The sequence below is a fragment of the Mustelus asterias genome, chromosome 6, assembly GCF_964213995.1.
Source record: "Mustelus asterias chromosome 6, sMusAst1.hap1.1, whole genome shotgun sequence".
Lineage (NCBI taxonomy): Eukaryota > Metazoa > Chordata > Chondrichthyes > Carcharhiniformes > Triakidae > Mustelus > Mustelus asterias.
Genome location: NC_135806.1, coordinates 19,821,153 through 19,841,867, shown reverse-complemented (window position 1 = coordinate 19,841,867; position 20,715 = coordinate 19,821,153). Strand labels below are relative to the sequence as shown.

General features: G+C 42.7%; 1 protein-coding gene and 1 pseudogene across 14 annotated transcripts in view; one reads left to right on the top strand and one right to left on the bottom strand.

Moving 5' to 3' along the window:
• Positions 1–20,715, top strand: part of ptprda (protein tyrosine phosphatase receptor type Da) — a 595,150-nt gene that overhangs the window by 321,946 nt on the left and 252,489 nt on the right. The window lies entirely within an intron of this gene.
• On the bottom strand, positions 14,621–15,094 carry LOC144495270 (large ribosomal subunit protein eL24 pseudogene; annotated as a pseudogene).

The window sequence follows — 20,715 nt, the reverse complement described above, 5'->3', positions numbered from 1 at the left end:
AATAGCTGAAGAAATGTACTGAGCAGAGGAAAGAAGATGACATTTTTTTTAAAATGTGAAACTATGATAGTGCTTTTGCTTCACTGTTGTTGGGGTAATTTATGTGATACTGCTATAACAACATTGAAAATGAAAAAGAAGGCCTTTGGCAACACTTACTGTGCAGCATCGTGAATTACTCTATCCTGCGCACAATGCTAATGGATGGGAGGTTCAGGAAAAATTGGGTTGAGTTTTACTTTTGTACAGCAACAAGTTTACGTTGCTCCATTATGAACTGTCAGCTTACTTTATTCAGCAGTGGAAAACGAAAGAAAGATATTCTATCAGTGCATTCAGGGGATATGAAAAAAAATCACTGCTGTGCCTTCATCTAAACCAACTATTAAAGCATCCAATCTTTATTCATATGAATTTGTGACATTCTAAATATTGGTACATCTTTTTTGCTGAAGTCCTTAAGTGGAGAGACAAATCTGCAACAAGAGGGATGCAAACATGTTTCATGGTAACATTAAAAATATTAGAAAGCATACTAAGCTTTTTGGCCCATTAAAGGATAACTTGGGTAAAAATAATAGACTATCGGGATATGGCAGAATAGTTGAGTGGATTCTTCACGTTAGTTTTTACAAAGGGGTTTTGGAGGTGCATCCCAGTCATGGTTAATAGGGTTAAGCCATCCATAGCACAATTGGGAATTTATAAAGAATGTGCTTTGCATAAATTGGAAGAATTAGATATCCACAAAACCCCAGGGACAGTTGTGATGCATGTAGAATCCTCAAAACAATATTAGTACCTACTCTTTGGTTCCCGAGTTTCAGAGGTTAATCGACACTAAAGTTGTATCCGAAGAGATTGGAAGGTGGCAAATGTAGTTCCAATAGTCCAGCAAGGAATACAATGCAAACGTGGTAATTACGGCCAGTAAGCCTGTCATTTATTGAGGACAAAAAGTGCTTGAAGGCATTCATGGAATCTTCTAATTGAGTGTCTGAAGAGTATAGATAATGTAGGCAGACATCAGAATTGTTTAGGACTAATAGGTCATGGCTTACACTTGTGGTCGAATTATTTGTGGTGGCAACTTAATTTATGGACGAGGATAAGTCATTGAGTAGATGTAGTTCACTTGGATTTTCAAAAGTTTGGCAAAGTTCATAATATCAGAGAATTCGAGCATTTTATGGGATTGTCTAAATTGATGTTAGGATAGCTCAACAAAAAGATAAGGAAGGTGATAAATGAGAAGTGTTCTGTGCATGACTTAAGTAAACCGTCACGTTCCACAGGAATTCATTGCTATTTACTATCACTGTGAATTATCTAGAACAAGTTGTCCAATGTAGTTGTATTAAACTTGTCAATGATTTGTGGCAAGTAATGGAAATGGTGATCTTCCAAGAGATCCAGATTAATTATGTGGGCTGGGGTGGTGGGAGATGATGGGGAGAAATTTATTGTGGCTAAGTGTAAAATGATGTTTATAGGAATAGGCATCAGTAAATATGTGTATAATAGAAATGAGATGCTCACTGGCAGATATTGAACAGGAAAAGGATTTGGAAGTGGTCATTGATCATACCCTGAAAGCATCTGGTTGTGGTGGAACAGTTAATCAATAACTTGGAAACTGGGATGCATCAAGAATGCATTGGGTTACAAATCAGAACAAGTTATACTAATGTAGCACAGATCAATTATGGGAACCACTTCTTCACAATGGAGTGCAGTTTTGGTGACCTTCCCTCATAAACAGTAGTATGCATTAAAAAGGGTTTTGTGAAGAGTGACCTTCCTGGCCTTCGGATATTGAATTGAAACATGTTACAGGTCCTTAAATGAACAGAACACATGGACAAGATTGAAATAAACAAGTTCTTGGACAATGAATGTCGGACTAGGGTACAAGTAGATATTCAGATGGTCCAAGCAAGAGATTGTAAAAAAAAAAATCCCCGCCCCGGCAAAAGATTGGTCAATTGGCACAGACAAATGGAACAGATGATTTGCCCAGAGTCTGTTAATCTCTTTGAAAGAGTTAGATTACTATCTGTTGCAAAAGAAAATGGCTTTTTAGAGTTCCTTAAAGCATAGTATCAACAAGTAGTGAAGGAAGAGGAAGTCTGAAAAAATAATTATGAGTGGAGTCTGAATGAGGTAGGTTTAATTGATTGGGTGACCTTTTCTTGCACGGAATCGGGTGTTTATAATAAAGAGCTGTCTAATGAGTGTGGAGTGGCTCTGTATAGAAGTGTTGAAATTATACAAATGTTTGCTATCGTGAACATCAAAAATGCAAAGAAGCTTTTATCTTTATTGACTCCCAGTCATCACATTGTACTGGATGTGTTCAGACTGCTAAGCATCACAGAATTCCTCAACCGTATGCATACCCACAATGTTTCGGCAAATTCCAAGATGAGACACAGCAGTGATTTGAAAGGCTAGGGTACAATGCTACTCCTCTGTTAAAGAACTGGGGAAAACGTTTAACAGTGTACTCCTGTTAATTGCTTAAATGGTTTTGATAAGCTGATAAGATTATTATGCTTGAAGAAGGCCATCCAGCCCATCTTAACTTATCCCTCCAGAAGCACTCTACATACCCATCCCTATTTTGTTATTTTCTAAAATGATTAAGGAATTTATGCCTCAAAAATCTCCTCTCCAACCCTTTCTGAAACACCAGCAGTAGCAACAACGACAACCTGCATTTACATAGCATCTTTAATACGATGGAACATTCCAAGATTCTTCACAGAATTATCAGACAAAAATCACTCGGGCAGCTGACCAAAAGTTGGACAAAGGGACAGGTTTTGGGAGGCTCCTGAGAGGGGTTTATGGAGGAAATTCCAAAGCTTCGGACCGAGGCAGCCGGAGGCACAGCTGCCATTACTGGAGGGACTAAAATCAGGGATACATAAAAGACCAGAATTGAAAGAGTGCAGATCACTCTTAAGGCTTGGTTAAGTTCAAAGGGAAGATTGAGACATAGGGGGCGATTCTCTGACCTCGTGCTGATCTCAGAGAATAGTATGTGGGCCTAAAAATCGCTTTCGTACCCAGCAGCAAACACTTTGCATTCCTCCCAGCCCCTTTCAAATGGCGTGAACCTGATCACACCCAGAAAGGGCGCGAGGCTGATTGGGTATGAGATTGACTGATTTTAACCTCATTCGTGAGTTCATCATGTGATCGTCCCCCCTCCTGAATACTCCCACCTCTCCAGCAGGAGGTCACGCCGACATGAATCACAGCAGGTTCTTCCAGTGGAGACCTGGCACGACGGCCATGCCAGAGGGCTGGGAGACCATTGACGCTCCTGGGCAGTTGGAAGCATGACTGGGTGATGCCCCTCAGGCAGTGCCCACCTTGCACCCAGACACTGCCCACCAGGCACCCCAGCAGTGCCAGTTAGGCGGGGTGTGTGCGGTTTTCAACATCTGTGGGGGAGGGAGGGGCTATCTATGTGCACTGTGAGATCAGGGTGCCTTTGTGAAACAGCGCCTGAGTGCTCTGAAGCTAGGCTCACCAGTCTGTTTAGGCCCCGTCCCCTCCAGTACTGGCGTGCAACTCACCACTCTCAAAAAAAGCGAGTGTGGGACGATTGCAGAGCAGAGAGCCCCTGAGAGACTGGCACAGGGCTCTCCTGTTTTTTTCCCGTAATGACATTTTGGGAGAATTCCGGTCCATGGACAGAATTAAAAACAAGGATGAAAATTTTAAAATTGAAGCATTGTTGTACTGGGAACCAACATAGGTCAGCAAGCACTGCGGTGATGGGTGAATTCAATAATTTGTTAATCATCTATTCTTGGTGATTTATTTATTTCAAATCATTCTAGCTTTTCTGCAGTGCCCATCTTATTGATATTAAAAATTTTGATTTCACCTCAGCTATCGCTGTTTATCGAGAATATGATACCCAATTTTGTGTGACTTTTATGTGTTTCACATCCCTTCTGATTGCCCTGTTAGAATCTTCTATTGTTAGGTTTAGTCAACCTAACTCAGAATCCAATGTTCAGCACAAGCAGGGAATGAGACAAATGTAAAACACACTTGCTTAAGTTTCTCTGCCATCTGAGAGACATTTGTCTTCAGCTGGCATCTTGTTCCGAATGTTCATGTTGGATCAACTTCTTGTTGGTTTACCTGCTTTCAGGTCCCCCACATTTTTCTGATTACTTGTTCATGTATACCTCGCTAGGCATCTATAGCAATACCCCACTGTTAACTACCTTTCCACAACTGTCGATATTATCAGGATATGGCATTTGTCCTGTCATTTTCCTCACTTAATTCATTTGAACAATTTTTGATATCTGCCTCCACATTCTTGGGAAGTCTTTTTTAAGCTTAATTGGTTGAGATGCAGTTCATCTCTCCTGTTCCTGTCCTGTTATGCTGAAAATGTTATCAATTATCCAAAGAACTATATAGCTTGGGGAGTCTATAGTTCCCCATTGCTTTCTCCATGGCAATACCTCAGCCAATCGGAGTCGATTTGCCAACCAATGAGCACCTTTTTCCTGGTAATGTAATTGTCGTGATGGTTTGAAATTTGGCATTCTTGTTTTTGTCCTGATGAGTGCAAGCTGAAAAGCTTCTTCAACCTGTCTCTCATTTCAGGAACATTCAACTTAGCTACATTTCTGGAAATCTGATATCTGACTCCTATTGCATGCCACTAAAACAAATATAGAGTAGCAATCTATTTATAACAGGGTGTATTATTATTAAACAGGTCTATACTGGTTCATATTTAAAATGCTGTTAGCAGTTAGAACTACCTTTTTGCATAGTTCGACCTTTTAGGTTGTGGAGAACAATATATTGATTTGTGCTCTTGTAAAACTTAGAATTCATAAACTTGAATTTCTGCTTTCCAATGGCCCATGAGTAAAATTTACTTTTAAACCAAACTGATCAGAAAGAACATCACAGCTGCCATCGCCTGTCTTACTTACTGCCCTCGACATGGCCTAATGTCAGCAAAGAAAGAAAAGGTCACAAGCGGGGCACTGTGGAACAGTGGTTAGCACTGCTGCCTCACAGCGCCAGGGACCTGGGTTCAATTCCTGGCTTGGATCGCTGTCTGTGTGGAGACTTCACGTTCTCTCCCTGTCTGCGTGAGTTTCCTCCGGGTGCTCTGGTTTCCTCCCACAGTGCAAAAATGTGTGGGTTAGGCGGATTGGCCACGCTAAATTGCCCCTTACTGTCAAGATTAGCAGGGTAAATATGTGGGGTTATGGGGATAGGGCCTGGGTGGGATTGTTGTCGGTGCAGGTTCAGTGGGCCAAAAGGCCTCCTTCTGCACTGTAGGGACTCTATGAGTTCCAGTTTCTAGTGACAGCCAACCTAACCTTTATTAACATGTGGTTATTAAGCATGGACATGATCAGGGGCTGTGATGCTCTCCATAGTTAAATAGCCTTTCAACACTTACTGGATGACTGGGGGGGGTGGGGTGCAGAAACTTGTAGACTTATACCAGAGTCTGGATCAATATCTGTGAGAACGGCGAGATATTCGGGAAAATAAGGAAATGACATCTGTTTAAGGGGTATTTTAATACTTCTGTTCAAGCTTTCACCTGCATGTTCTCACAGGTTGCTGTTGTTGTTGATGAGCCTACAGTGTTCTTGCAGAACTGATATCATCACGGTATGTCACTGTGCGTGTGAGAGCTCAGGATTGCAGAGTGAAGTGAGATAGCTCAGCAACAGATTATGTGAAAAGCATGCCTCAGTAGTTTATTATTGCTGTGATCATTGGCACCAACTGATAGCAATCGTGCTTCTGGGTAGAGAGCATCAAAGTTTTATAGATGTGCGCATCCTGGACAGCCTAATCAAACCAGGGAGGCAAAAATAAATCCCCGACTGCAAATTTAGCTTTAATAGAAGACAAAATAAATAGGAAACGCTAGCTTACCTAATTTAGAAATGTAACTGTGTCGATGTCCTCTGCAATAGTGAACATGAGGGTACGAACAAATAACACATTTGTAGGAGACCCTTGATTTGATTTGGATTGATTTAATATTGTCACATGTATTAGTATACAGTGAAAAGTATTGTACCTTGCACGCTACACAGACAAAGCATACGTAGAGAAGGAGAGAAAGGGAGTGCAGAATGTCGTGTTACAATAATAGCTAGGGTTCAGAAAAAGATCAACTTAATATGAGGTAGGTCCATTCAAAAGTCTGATGGCAGCAGGAAAGAAGCTGTCTTCGAGTCGGTTGGTATGTGACCTCAGACTTTTGTATCTTTTTCCCAATGGAAGAAGGTGGAAACAAAGACAAACTATTTTAAACATTTTTTTAAACAAAGGCATAACTATTTTAAACAACTACTATAACATTCTGTAACATTGTACTGATCTGTGTAATTAAGGGTCAAGTGTCCAGCACATGTAATAGTCAGTGGGGAAAGAGTAAAATCACAACATGTTTTTGGAAACTACTTTCAATTGCATCTTGGTTGCTCAGTAATTTGAGGATCAAGACATAAGAACATAAGAACTAGCAGCAGGAGTAGGCCATCTGGCCCCTCGAGCCTGCTCCTCCATTCAATAAGATCATGGCTGATCTTTTCATGGACTCAGCTCCACTTACCTGCGCACTCTCCATAACCTTTAATTCCTTTACTGTTCAAAAATTTATCTCTCCTTGCCTTAAAAACATTCAATGAGGTAGCCTCAACTGTTTCACTGGGCAAGGAATTCCACAGATTCACAACCCTTTGTGTGAAGAAGTTCCTCCTCAACTCAGTCCTAAGTCTGCTTCCCCTTATTTTGAGGCCATGCCCCCTAGTTCTAGTTTCACCTGCCAGTGGAAACAACTTCCCTGCTTCTGTCTTATCTATTCCCTTCATAATCTTATATGTTTCTATAAGATCTCTCCTCATTCTTCTGAATTCCAATGAGTATAGCCCCAGTCTATTCAGTCTCTCCTCATAAGCCAACCCTCTCAACTCTGGAATCAACCTAGTGAATCTCCTCTGCACCCCTTCCAGTGCCAGTATATCCTTTCTCAAGTAAGGCGACCAAAACTGTACACAGTACCCCAGGTGTGGCCTCACCAGCACCTTATACAGCTGCAACATAACCTCGCTGTTTTTAAACTCCATCCCTCGAGCAATGAAGGACAGAATTCCATTTGCCTTCTTAATTACCTGCTGCAGCTGCAAACCAATTTTTTGTGATCCATGCACAAGGACACCCAGGTCCCTCTGCACAGCAGCATGCTGCAATTTTTTACCATTTAAGTAATAGTCCATTTTGCTGTTATTCCGACCAAAATGGATGACCTCACATTTACCAACATTGTACTTCATCTGCCAGACCGTCGCTCACTCAGACTTATCTATATAGTCGGGTTCTAAAAACAGCAACCCTGAATTTCTGTGGGGAATCTCTTGATCTCTGGCTGTAACTTGGGAGTGATATTTTCCAGCGTAATTAACAAACAATTAAAAAAATTATGACAAAACCGTTGAACTTCCCCGTTCTGTACCTGTGTTTGAAAATTCTACAACATTTCCCTCCATAACTTTTGCCCCCCTCTGGGATGTAGAGTGCAGTTCTGCTACATTCCCACAGCGTACATGTTTCCTTTCTAAATCGAGAGGCTCAGGATGGTGAGCGGGAATGCACCAGTGCTGCTCTCTTGCTTATCACTTTGGTTGACTGCGATCCCAGGATGCAGTTCAAAGATGCCACCTTTTGCTCACACTGGTTAGGTGAAGTGAAATTTCCGAAGAAGAACATTGCCACACTCTGCCAGTCGTGACAGACAAAAAATCCTGGCGCAAACATTTCCAACTTTTTTTTAAAAAGTAGACTAAAGCACCAGAAGATTTTTTTTTTTAAATGACTAACAGGAAACTGACCATTCACTGTGTGAGTGACAGGAGTTCCTTTTTGTAAACCCGATCCACCACACATCAGTCCAGCTTCAACATGCAGTAAAACAGCTGTTGGAATAAATCTGTGAAATAATGGCTGAATTTTAACTCCCTCAAAACCCATTCACTTGGACAGAATTAAAATCGGACCCACTGGGCTGAGAAGACATTCGTTGAAGGTGGCAGGTTCAGAGATGGGCATGCTGGCAAATTCTCGCTGCTGACTGCCATGCCATTATGTTCCCACCTCCAGCCTATTTTGAGAGAGGCTGCTTTGGGGTGGGTGGGAGCTGTGACAGCCACCTGTCTGCCACTGGAGGGTAGCCAATCAGGCTATTTAATGTGCCATTGGAGGATGCTGTTTTGCACCTGTCTGGAACTTTCTTGCTGTCAAATGGGCCACCCACTGAGGCCAAAGCCATTGGATGGATGGAGGCCAAAAGACCAGTGATGCCTCATTTAAAACCCCACCAAACCCCCTTCACCATCCCAGCTGCAGCAGTAATTTCCACAGGCTCACTGGAGTGGACCCCCTCCTCAGTTTTTGTCTGGCAGCTGTGGCCACATTTTACTCATCAACTTTCCAAAGGCACCAGAGGAGTGTATCCATCTTGATACATCCTCTTGCTCTCCCACGTGGGACTGCTGAATGCACAGAGCCTCCGCTGCTCCCACTGAATCTCCCTACCACCCTTAGTTGGACAGGGCTCCCAGAGGTGGTATGTTATTTGGCTGCCTGCTTGAAAATCTCCCTCGGATTCCCGCTGTCTGGGTTTCCAACCCACCTTTCATCTGATGGCTGCGTCGGGATTCAGGAGCGAAGATCCAAGGTGTCAGAGATGTAAAAAGAGATAGAATCCCAGAAAGGGAGGAATAGGGAAATTTACAGTGAGAGAGAGAAAAGGAAGAAAAGCAGCGAGTTGGACACGAATGGAGAAATGTAGAGATAACAGCAGAGGTAAAGTTGCCATAGTCCCAGATGACCAGAGGATACTCTCCTCTGAGGGGGAGAGCTGACGGTGGTGACTTAACCTGAGGATCACCACACCTCAGGCAAGGGGCAAGATTGAGAAGGTGAGGCCTTCATGGCTAACCTCAGCCGGTATGGGAATTGAACCCATGTTGCTGGCATTGCTCCACATCACTAATCAGCCATCCAGCCAGCTGAGCTAAACTAACAGTAAGGATTATGTGAAAAGCACATAAACAAGGAGAGAGAATGCATGCAAGACAGGTGGATAGAAAGGATTAGAGACTGTGAGACCAAGAAAATACAGGAAGCCAGAGGCACAATTTTATTTGTCCTGAAAGGACGTGAACACTGTTACTGTATTAATTAGTAAAACACTATTGTGGGAGCACTGTACATTCTTTATTATCTCTGTTATTATCGGGTAAATTTTACAAATGTTGGTCCATTATGATTGGTTAGTCCTCTGAGGCCCACAGGTTTCTGCTCTGTGTTCCTGTCAAGTAAAATTCCTCAACAGAAACAAAGCACCATGAAGCGGATCCCTACTGAGCCGTGCCACAGCACATCTGCACATCAAGCAGAACCTTATTGAGAAGTTGTCAGCTGGAAGGCTGACCTGCACCGCCTGCCTCTTTCTGAGAAAGCTTGCTGAACCACAAGCCAGTTAGCCAGTGGTAAGGCCATGCGTGGGTCTTCCTCTGGAATCAAGATCCTAGCGGCAGAAGGCTTGCCCAACAAGCGTTGACCAATCCGGCCTTCTCGTGTTCAGTAGTGCTGCTGGAAGGATAGGCACTGGTGTCACAGGGTCAAGAAGTGACACAAGTCACAGGAAAGCAATGTGTTGTGGGGGAGGAGGGGCAGGAGAGAGATGTTTTGGGTGGGCGTCCTGGGGAGAGTGGTGCAGGGAAGTTGGCAACAAGGTGGTTCTCTTCCCCCCCCCCCCCCCCACCATCTCCAAGCTTCCCTTCAAAAGAGTGGGAGGCAGTGGTGTAATAGTGTTGTTGCTGAATTAGTAATCCAGCGGTCCTGGGAATTAGTAATTCAGGGGCCCGGGGTCAGATCCCACCATGGCAAATGTGAGATGTTGAATTCGATAAGAATCTGGAATTAAAAGTCTCATGATGACCAGGAAACGATGGTCGATTGTCGTAAAAACCCACCGGGTGCAAACCCACCCTTTAGTGAGGAAATCTCTCCCCAAACCCTCCCACCATCTTCACCCTCCCAATGGATTGACAACCATCTCTGGAACAGCCTCTCCATGTCCTCCTCTGATATGGACCTACCTTGTCCTGTGGACTCCACCAAAACAGAGTCCCCTGCCTGACCATTGGGAAGCCTGTCAATCAAGCGAGCTGCCCGGTGAGGAACTGAACAGTGGTATTGCATGCTTCTACAGTGTACGAGACAATCTTGATTTCTGGTTTCCCCAAGTCTTTCCAACTATGTCCCCAGGCTTATGCAGTGCTCTCCACTGTGTGTAGGTTGTGAAGTTACTTCCCAATTATTTTTGTATACCAAGCTATACCAATGACAGGGTAGATTGTTGAAGTTCAGAGAAAATAAAGCAAGTAATTGCTGTTCATAGATATGCAGTTGTTTTGAGCAAGGTTATTTTCTGCCTTCCAACAAATTCTTCAATTGCTGCAAGTTATGAGGAAATACAAGCTAGATAAAACATTTACAGAGCAGATTCCTTCCCGCTGTGCGACTGAAAACCCCTTATCAAAAAAAAACTGTTGATAAAATACTAAATGTATCTTTCCAAAACAACTTTACTGCAGTCATAACACCAGCATGCCAAAAAGGTTTGATAAGTGAAAGGTTCACGGTCATTGGGATGCGTGTCAAGTACAGATTGAGTAAAGGTCATTCAGCAATGCTGTTTTACGTGTGTTTGTGCACGTGTGTTTCTGAAAACTGTTACCTAATGCTGCATGACTTTTCCAGACATTTCTTGTGATTAACTTGATGCTAGAATTCTCGGCTTTCTGTTGAAGGGGAGGAGACAAGTGGATGCAAGCTGTATACCGAACTGAAGTTTATAATGTCCTGCTGTTGCACAGGCATCTCCACTTATAAAATACATTCAGAAGCAAATGCATATTTACACCATTTCCAAGATAATGAAGGATACCCAGCAGTGGTGTAAAAGGCCGGTGCCATCATTAATTCAACCAGAAAAGTCTGGTGGGCCAGCAAGTTGGGCTCACTTGAAGGGAATAAAATCATATGATGAAATTGTTCTAACCTCTCAAGGGTCTACTTAATGCTGAAATATAGAAGCTTGGTGCTTTTGTGTCACAGCCTGTGTAGAAAACAGTCACCATTGAAATACTGTAAGAGCATAATGGCCAGAATTGCAATACTTGCGTCAGCACTGACTGAATGGACTGCACTTAGTTTTAAATTCCACTCAATTCAACTCATTTTTTTTTCCTTTGGCCATTAGTGTTATCTTGATCTTAACATAAGATAGATCAACTTGCATGTGCAGTGTATATAGTTAGAGTAAGTGCTTTACCAACTCATCACCACAAAATAGCTTAAAGCTACAGCAAGTGACTGGAAAGATGTGAAAAATAAAGTTGTTTCTTCCGGAGCTGACTTGATCCAATGACGATAAATGACAATAGACGTGTATTAATAGGCGGTACCATTCAAATAGATCAATGGCTGAAGAAGTAAATAGCGATCACTAAACTAAAGCTGCAATTGCGTATACCCAAATGAGCTTTAAACTCTCAGAGAGCTTGAGGCATGGAAGTAGATTCTGGTTATTGTCACACTGGGCGGGATTTTACAGTCACGCCCGCCCCGAGAGCGGAAATTCCTGCATGAGGTCAACGGACCTTTTTAAATCAAGATGCTGGAAAACCTCAGCAGGTCTGGCAGCATCTGTAAGGAGAGAAAAGTGCTGACGTTTTGAGTCCAGATGACCATTTGTCAAACACAGGGTCATCTGGAAGTCAAACATCAGTTCTTTTCTCTGCCAGACCTGCTAAGATTTTCCAGCATTTTCTCTTTTGGTTTCAGATTCTAGCATCCGCAGTAATTTGCTTTTGTGGACTTTTTTAAATGGACAGCCAAATTTTCTGTCCCGCCCCCAACAATTCCCACAGCATTGAAAGCAATTTGAAAGCAATTTCTAGAAGAGAAGTTTGAGAGATGCACTCCTGATCCTGGAGGCATGGATATTTTGGGGGGAAAATTGAACCTCACTGCACCAGTTTCCAGGCAGAAAACAGGGGCCCGGAGATCCAATTTAGGGGGCCAACCTTCTGGGCCTGAAACATTCACAGTGCCTTTTGGTTTGCAAGCCTCATAGAGATGGTTTTGGAAGTTACCTAAAGTAGGCATTGCTGTTTTATAATCTGTTCTTTCATACTGAATGGAGCAGGTGCTGGGACTGCTGCACTCAAAATTATCAGTGGTCAGTGCTCCTTCTAGCGACCGCCGACAGAAAATTATGTTTTGAAAAAATGATGATCTTAATGCAGAGCCAGGAAGAGCTGGAAATGTTCCTCTTGATCTTTTGGAAAATCTGTGGGCTCTTTGCTTGGCCTTCCCATCCATTTTCCGCAGCCCCCCACTTTCAGAGTTTGTCCTGGGGTGCCCGCCTCTGGAGGCGAACCAGACCCAAGCACTCAACTGAATTATTCAAATCACTCAATATGATCCTCACGCAGACTTATCTGGTGCTTACAGTGCCACCTGCTTCCAACCTGAAAGCTGACATGGACCAATTTGTTCCTCATTGTATCATGAATTACATACGTGCCTACAAACACACTGAACCTGTGATTTTCAGACAAAGTCAATGTTCAGCGTGTACACCCAGTGTAATCTAGCAGACCGTATTCACATAATGCATCCGTATAATATTACTTTGTCTGATCTTTTGGTAGTGCCGTTAACTCATTTAATAACTAGCTATAAAACTAGTTATAGCTACCCACCATGCTCGAGTCCCCCAACCAGAGGGAACTGATTGTGCTCTTGTGTAAATAAAGACAGTTCTGAATTCGGTTATATTGGATTTGGTGCATTGTTCCTCCACTGTTGGGTGACCACTTTAACTAGCCCACGTGAAAGAGGCACAAAAAGAGGGGAGTGGTAGTGGTGAACGGTATACTTAGCTACAGCACAAAATGTGGCACTCTGATTGCACTGAAGCACTATTTTGTATTTCAAAGTTGTCTGCGCCTTTGTTGTCCAGAGAAAAACAGCCACAGCAACGATGAATGATCAGATGTATAGGATGCAATGTGTTTATTATTAAACTCACTGACACTAGATTAGAAGAGTTTGCCAACCTTTCATTTAAGGATAAGTGTAAGGATAACACTGTAATCTGGAAATGCTAACAGGGAGAAACATCTCAAGAACCACCCCCCCCCCCCACCATCCCCCACCCAATTCTTGAAGCACGTTCCTTGTGAGTCTTAGCCCTGGCCGCTGCCCCTTGTGACCTCACAGGAGGAACCGAAGCCTGATGAATAGCAAAGGAATTCAATCTTGTTTCCGGATTTTTGCTGGTGAGAATGTGTTTGTCTGTTTAGCTGTTAATTTGCAGCAGAATATTAACTGAGTGTTTTAGTCTGCATTGAAGGCACGGCACATTCTACAAGCTAGCTTGATCGAGTTCTAATGCTGCATTGTAACCTCCAGCGCAATAAAAATAATTGGAGCAGAATAAGAAATAAATCCCACAGATATACATTGGAAAAGTGCCAAGGTGATGGCGGGGATTGCATGAAACCATCGGTGTCTGAAAAGTGAACACCTGCAGCTGTGAAAAAAAAATAACAATTGCAATGCACTTAGCATGCATCTCACATCATCATTGGGGCTATAAAGCAGACCATAAATTTTCAAATGGCTTACTTTTGAACTAACCATTTTCCATTGCCTGATCATGTGTGCAATAACTATTAAAATGTAATGAAAAATATTTTTTAAAAGCCGACACGAAAATGCAGTTCCATAAAATCCTTGAGAGACGATGCTGTCTGTTGGGCTAAGGAACCATATCCCTGCAGGAGTCCATGATTAGGAAGGAAGGGGGAGGAAACTGCAGGGAGGGGTGGTGGAGGAGAGTGTAAGGGGGGAGCTGAGGGGGAAGGTTATGCTGTCTGTTTAACTCTGGATTTGTGGTTTTCCTCCCTTGGTGCCCCTGAATGATGCGACTTTGTCACGCGACAGCATAGAGTATTAACTTCAACATTTATAATTAATATGAATGTTAAGTGAAATGTGTTGTTTCTGGGCTTCACATGTTCACCCACCCAGTACTCAGCCATCCAAGTTGCTGCCCTCATCTACTTTAAATGCATGTTTGTGGTTTGCTTTTGTTTTTAAGAGTCATTCCTTTCCTTCTCATTGGCAAGGATTCCTTGGAAGCACATGAGACGGGGAGCTTTGTCAGGGGCTCAGTGGGTGAACATATCATCTGGTGTGGTGCTGAGTCCAATAGCCGTGGAAAATTGCTTCTTTGATCCCTGTTCTAAATGAGCTAATCTCAGACATTGCTGGTGTGCAGTCCACGCATCTCGACTCAAGTGTCCCTGAACTCAAGATTGACCACCTATTTTAAAAGAAATTTTGTTCAGGTTTTATTTTACATCAACAGCAAATGATAGAATTGTAGAATCCTACAGTGCAGAAGGAGGTCATTCGGCCCATCGGGTCTGCGGGTCATGGGATACTTAGCATTTTCCACCAACGCATGGAGCCTAAGACTTCATTGGCTTGGCAAACTTCTGTTTGGGTGCTGCGTTCTGAGTAGCCTTAGCTGTAGCTGCACTGACTTTCTTTGTTGCAGCTTTGACCTTCTTAGCCTCCTCGGCAGCCCTGATTGCTTGTTCACATTGAGCCTTGCGCACCTCAGGCTTCTGATTCCTCCTAACCATAATCTCAGGAAGAAAGGCACTAGTAATAGTCTGTTGGAACTTCACTGCAGGACAGGAGCACTTTTTCTGAATCTCTTCAGACTGCCCTTTTTTATGCTTGCGCCTGTACAAGATGATCCAGTTGAGTTGTCGAGGGTTTCTCATGGAGAGGAAGGCTGGCTCACATTTTGAATTCAGAAACTGGAAAACCTTCCCATCTATTTTGGCATAGCGCATCCCATGACCCGGGTAGATTTTATACCCACTGAAACCGCACAGTTCAACCTTCATCTTGACGGCAAAGATGGCGCGGGGTGAAAAGAAGGAGGATTGTCCTGACTCGTAAACAGTGGTTCCTGCTGGAAGAGGGTGATTGTGAATGTCGGTGGAAGAGAGTGATTGTGAATGTCAGAACAGAGCAGCATCAGCTGTGATACTCCTCATGGCCAAACAGCATGCCTATGCTTATAAAGACGGACTACGTTCCAGCAGATGTTGTCATGCTCAGGAGATGCTGAAAGAAAACTGGGAGGGAAAAATTGATAGTATTGTATTCCAGTCTACTTTATGACAGATAACAAAGTTCCTCTAGATGTTCAGCTGGTACGTATCAGTGTGGGAATGTGTGTGTCAGCAGGGAGCAGCCACAAAGCTGTAAATCTATTACTTTAACAATGTGCAAATTACACAATTTATTTGCCTATAAAAATCCAAGGCTATCATTGGGTAAACAGTTTTGATGACCTTCTCAAGTCAGTTGGCTACCGATAAGGATTTCTTCTGGCAAATGAATGTCAAAGAGCTATCTAAAATATGAGACAGCTCATTTAAATGCTAATAAAATATAGCATTGATCTCCACTTTCACTGTGATCCCAACATCATTTTATTCTGCCCTCTTCATTGATGGGCCATTCATTTTGCTATTGCTCCAAATGCTGATGGTTTGGCTGTTAGATATATTCATCATGCGGAGATGCCGGCGTTAAGAGTTGTGAGACTTCTTGATATATTCATCGACAGCTTAGTTAAATTCCTGGTGTGTATTGGGTTTGCTGGTCTCAGTGGCTCAACACAAGGATGAGTTTGTGCTCCTCAACAGCTGTTGGAAGGCATCCGTGGGTAAATGGCAAATGTGAGCCAGTTTAGCTTGACTCCTCCTTACACATCACAAGCTATCAACAAAAGCTGCCTAACCTTAAGTATAAAGAATGACATCTTGGACCAGGTACTGGGAGACATGTGACAGTGAGTTTTGAGTTAATACAAGGGGCCAGGAGGGGAAAAATTGGTAGGTCAAGGAATAAAGGTGACCAGGAAGGATATTGTCAATGCACTGACTGAGTGCTGCAAGGCCCAGCTCCTTGTGCAGGTAGGATTTGCATCACTGGTTCCTCTCCAGTCCATCTTTTAAAAAAATTTATTATTGGGCTGTGGGTGTCACTGGCAGGCCAGCATTTATTATCCATCCCAAATTGTCCTTGAACTGAGTTTCAGAGACATTTAAGAGTCAACCGCATTGCTGTGGGTCTGGGGTCACATGTAGGCCAGGCCAGGCATTCGCGAACCAGATGGGTCTTTACAATCATCAATGGTTTCATGGTGAACATTAGACTTTTGATTCCTGATTTTTATTGAATTCAAGTTTCACTATCTGTCCTGATGGGATTCGAATCCGGGTCCTCAGAGTGTTACCTTGGGTCTCTGATTACTGCACCAGTAGCAATACCACTGCACCACCGCCTCCCCTAACATGACCAGTGTTTTGAGATTTTCAGTCCGAAAACAGGTATTTGTTGCATTGCCTAAGACCTGAGCCAGTCGCTAGTTATGCGTCCCAGGTATATGAGCCATATTAAACATTCTTAGTTGATATCTGAGTCTCAGTTTAACACTGCGTCCTTTTTGAGTTCGAAATAAATTTAAAGTTTTCTTTGTAATTAGTTCGTGATATTTGATTTGTTAAATATTTGCATATTCATGACTTTGGCCAATGGCGAGATCTTCCAGTCCCACTGCTGTCAACAGGGTTTTCCGTTGTTCATATCCGGGGAACCCACTGTGAGGGTTTGACATCGACAGGACTGGGTGATCCCGCCAGCAAGAAGAGCTGGAATGTCCCACCCAGTCTTTACCTGTTATATTTTTAGTCAGTCATTGGCTCCAGTAATCATAGGGATATATAGTGGAGTACAATTGAGGCCGAAAACATTAGAAGATCCTGATACGATGATTCTGCCAAGTTTAACATCAGAACTTCATTAACATTTTGTAGCTGTTTTCCGCCCAGCAACTGTCAAATTAATAGCCTGGACTTCCTGGAGAGAGATCCGCAGCTATCAGGAGGAGGAAGAGAGCTTGATTGAGAGGGAGAAGAGTGATTGGTAATCAGGGGCTTGGGAGGAGGCTCTTGACCAGGTATGGGAGGCTGAGACATTTGTTCCTTTGGGGTGGCTGGGGGAGCATTCTTGCTCCCTCTGACCCATGCGGGGCATTGCGAAAAGTTTTTGTAGAACTGGCAGCTCCTGCCTTTGTTTCACTGCCATTTTTTCTGACTGTTAGGAAACCTGTACTTCAGTTTAAATCAGGCTCCTGATTGCACTCTGGAAATTAGATTTGAGAATGTTAATAAGGATCTCGCCTCTCCACAGTTGGATGGCCATTGTGGTACGCAAAATTAGAGTGCACTGCATATTACAGCTACAGTCCTTATATTTGACTCTTTAACCCAAGTCCCTCTCCCACCATCATGGGCAATGGATATTTTGAGCACAAAGCTATTTGCAGAAACTAAATGGAAGCTAATAGTGTGGCATATTTTTAGAAATAGAAACAGCTGCAATATACATTCACACAAGTTCAGTTCAGATTCATGAGTTATGTAGGTGTAGTTATACACTGACTTGCATGGAATTGACTTATTGATTGCCCCAAAACAAAAATAATCTATTTGATTAATCAAGACTATCATGATGTTTTTCTCTACATGAGTAATCCAGTGTAATCCCACTCATTGTTCCCCCCCCGAAAAAAAATATTCTTTCATATTCCTCTTTTCTAATCAACTATCTACTTCCACTACTTCCAAGTGTAACCACTTTTTTGTGATCTGGTTGTTGTTGCAAACAATTTACACAAAGCAAGATCTCTCAAACAGCAATGCGAAAATGAGCCGATCATCCACTTTAGTGATGTTGTTGAGGGATAAATACTGGTCAAGAGACTGGGGAGAACTCCCGTACTTGTCTTCAAAGTAGTGCCGTGACATCTTTTCCATCTACCTGATGGAGCAGGATTTAAGATCTCACCGGAAAATGCACTGAAAGATTGCCACTCCCCCAAAAAACAAGAAATCAGATGCTCGGTATTGCTTTGCCAAAACAAATATTGGCTGGCTAGCCCTTTTAATTTTCAGTTGGGAAATCTGGATGCACTGTACACAATGGCAGCTTCAGTGGGTCAGTGCATGCAGAGTAACATCTCCATTGATTCTTTCATGGTATCTGGGCCTCTCTGGCAAGGTCAGCTTTTGTTGCCTCTCCCTAATTGCCCTTGAACTGAGAAGCTTCTCAGCCATTCCAGAGGGCAGTTACGAGTCAACCACAGTGCTGTGGGTCCAGAGTCACATGTTGACCAAACCAGGTAAGGACAGCAGATTTCCTCCCCTAAAGACCATGTTAGTGAACTGAATGGATTGTTATGACAATCAGAAATAGCTTCATACTGAGACTAGCTTTTCTAAAAAAAAATTGAATTTAAATTCCACCAGCTGCTATGATGGGATTTGAAACCATGTCCTCAGAACATTCGCCTTGGTCTATGAAATACTGGTCTCAGTGACACGACCATCTCCCCCTATCTAAAGAAAGATTTGCCAACTTTTTAACCCCACAATCCTACAATAGGTTGAATTTATAAGGGGTGACCAAATAACAGCTTTTACACATAAACGTGCAGTTTTATTTTGAATGAAATGTTTTTTGACGTGTGCCCATAGCAAGAGTTAGACTTGCTACAGCTGTGCCCATTTGTGTATGACCTTACAGAGCAAAGAACCATCATTGTGTTAAAGAATTCAGAATAACTGGAAAACAAAGCATGTTGTCAGATCAACTCAGCCTCAGATAATAGGCTTTTTTTTTTGCAGTATTTTCAAACAAGGTTAGTGGTCAGGATGTGGCATTCAGTTGCTTTTAAAACCACTTAAGGTATCTGTGGTATTCGTTAAAGATGCATTTCTTGATGGCAGAACATCATCGCTGCTTGAATCTACTGCTTACAAAACCTATGAATGAAAATCAAAATGAGTCACATGTCAGTTTATAAGTTTTTAAAATATAAATCATTCCCTCGGAATATCACCGTGCTTTTATCTGATCAACCAGGTTAAAAAGCAGCAGAGAAAAGGATAAAATCCACAGAACAGATCCGTTTCACATGAGAAGTATGTTATCATCAAAAACTACCCAGGGCAGGATTTTCCGGCCATGCTCGGCCCAAGGCCTGAAAGTCCCACCTGAGGTCAACAGACTTTTGCATGGTCCTGTCTCTGCCTGCTATGATTCCCGTGGTGAGCGGGACGGGAAAATTCTGCCTGCAGTGCTGTTCATAGGAAGGTCCATTTAGTTGAAGCTCCCCCCTTTCTCTCCATGACCCCATGCGGCCTGTCGTAGGCATGCTCACCCCCTTTTCTAGTTGCTCAGTCATGCTCAGAGTAAGCACTTTGAGTTGGATGTCATAGTACTTGACTTTTGCTCCTCATCCACCATGTCCAGAGGCAGGGAAGGTGTAGCATCTACTCTCGGTACAATGAGAAAGAACAGTTGAACCTCCAAGGGGAATATTCATTTCCTGTTTAATTAGGAATGTGTGCTTAAGTAAGGAGCACAGTTACTTGTCAAGCTCGGTGGACGAGCTTTGGACGTAATGGCATCTAAGTCAACATTGGGAAAAAACCTCCTGTTAGTTCTGAGCATCCCACTTGATTAGACAATTCATTTCCATATTTGACAGCCTCACGAGGTCACTGTGCAAGCGTCCATGACCCAAGTGATGCACTGAATGTGTCTTCAATCTTGATTTGAACCAGATTTCTATTGGTATAAATGGAGCACAAGGACTGAGATTGGGCTTAAAAGCTGTATTATGTTTTATTCTTCTTTAGTTTCCATCAGGAACTGAGATTTCAAAAGGACTGTCCAAAATGATAATGGTAAAAATTGACACTGTAGCTAAAGCAGTTGAATTAACAGCATGGCTGCACTCTGTGTAGTCAATATGTGGATCAATAGTGCACATAAATACCACTCGCCTTACTTAGCAGAAATATCTGTGTTGCATTGGGAATAGTGTGGGCGCAGAGGGGGATGCTCTGTAGGCTGGAATATAGAAGGAAGAAGCTGAAAATTTGATTCTGTTTTCAATAACTGTTAAGCTCAGTGATAGGGCACTGTTATTTGTGTTGGTGCAGCATTTAATACTGTCAATATAATAATGTGAAAGCTTCTAAATTTTTCTTAAGTTCTGATCATTCATATAGCCTTGAACATTACTTGTTCAATTTCCAATTCAGTCTACATGGACTTTAGCAAGGCCTTCAACAAGGGACCGCATGGCAGATTGATCAGTAAGGTTAATCATATGGGATCCAGGGAGAACTAGCTAATTGGACATAAAATTGGTTTGCCGGTAGGTGAGGAGGCCTGTGACCAGTGGTGTGCCGCAGGGATCAGTGCTGGGTCCACTGTTGTTTGCCATTTATATCAACAAATAGGAAGAGAATATCGGAGGCATGGTTTGTAAGTTTGCAGATGACACTAAATTGGTGGTGTAGTGTACAGTGAAAAAGGTTATCTAAGGCTACAACGGGATCTGGACCAATTGGGCCAGTGGGTCAAGGAATGGCAGTTGGAGTTTAATTCAGATAAATC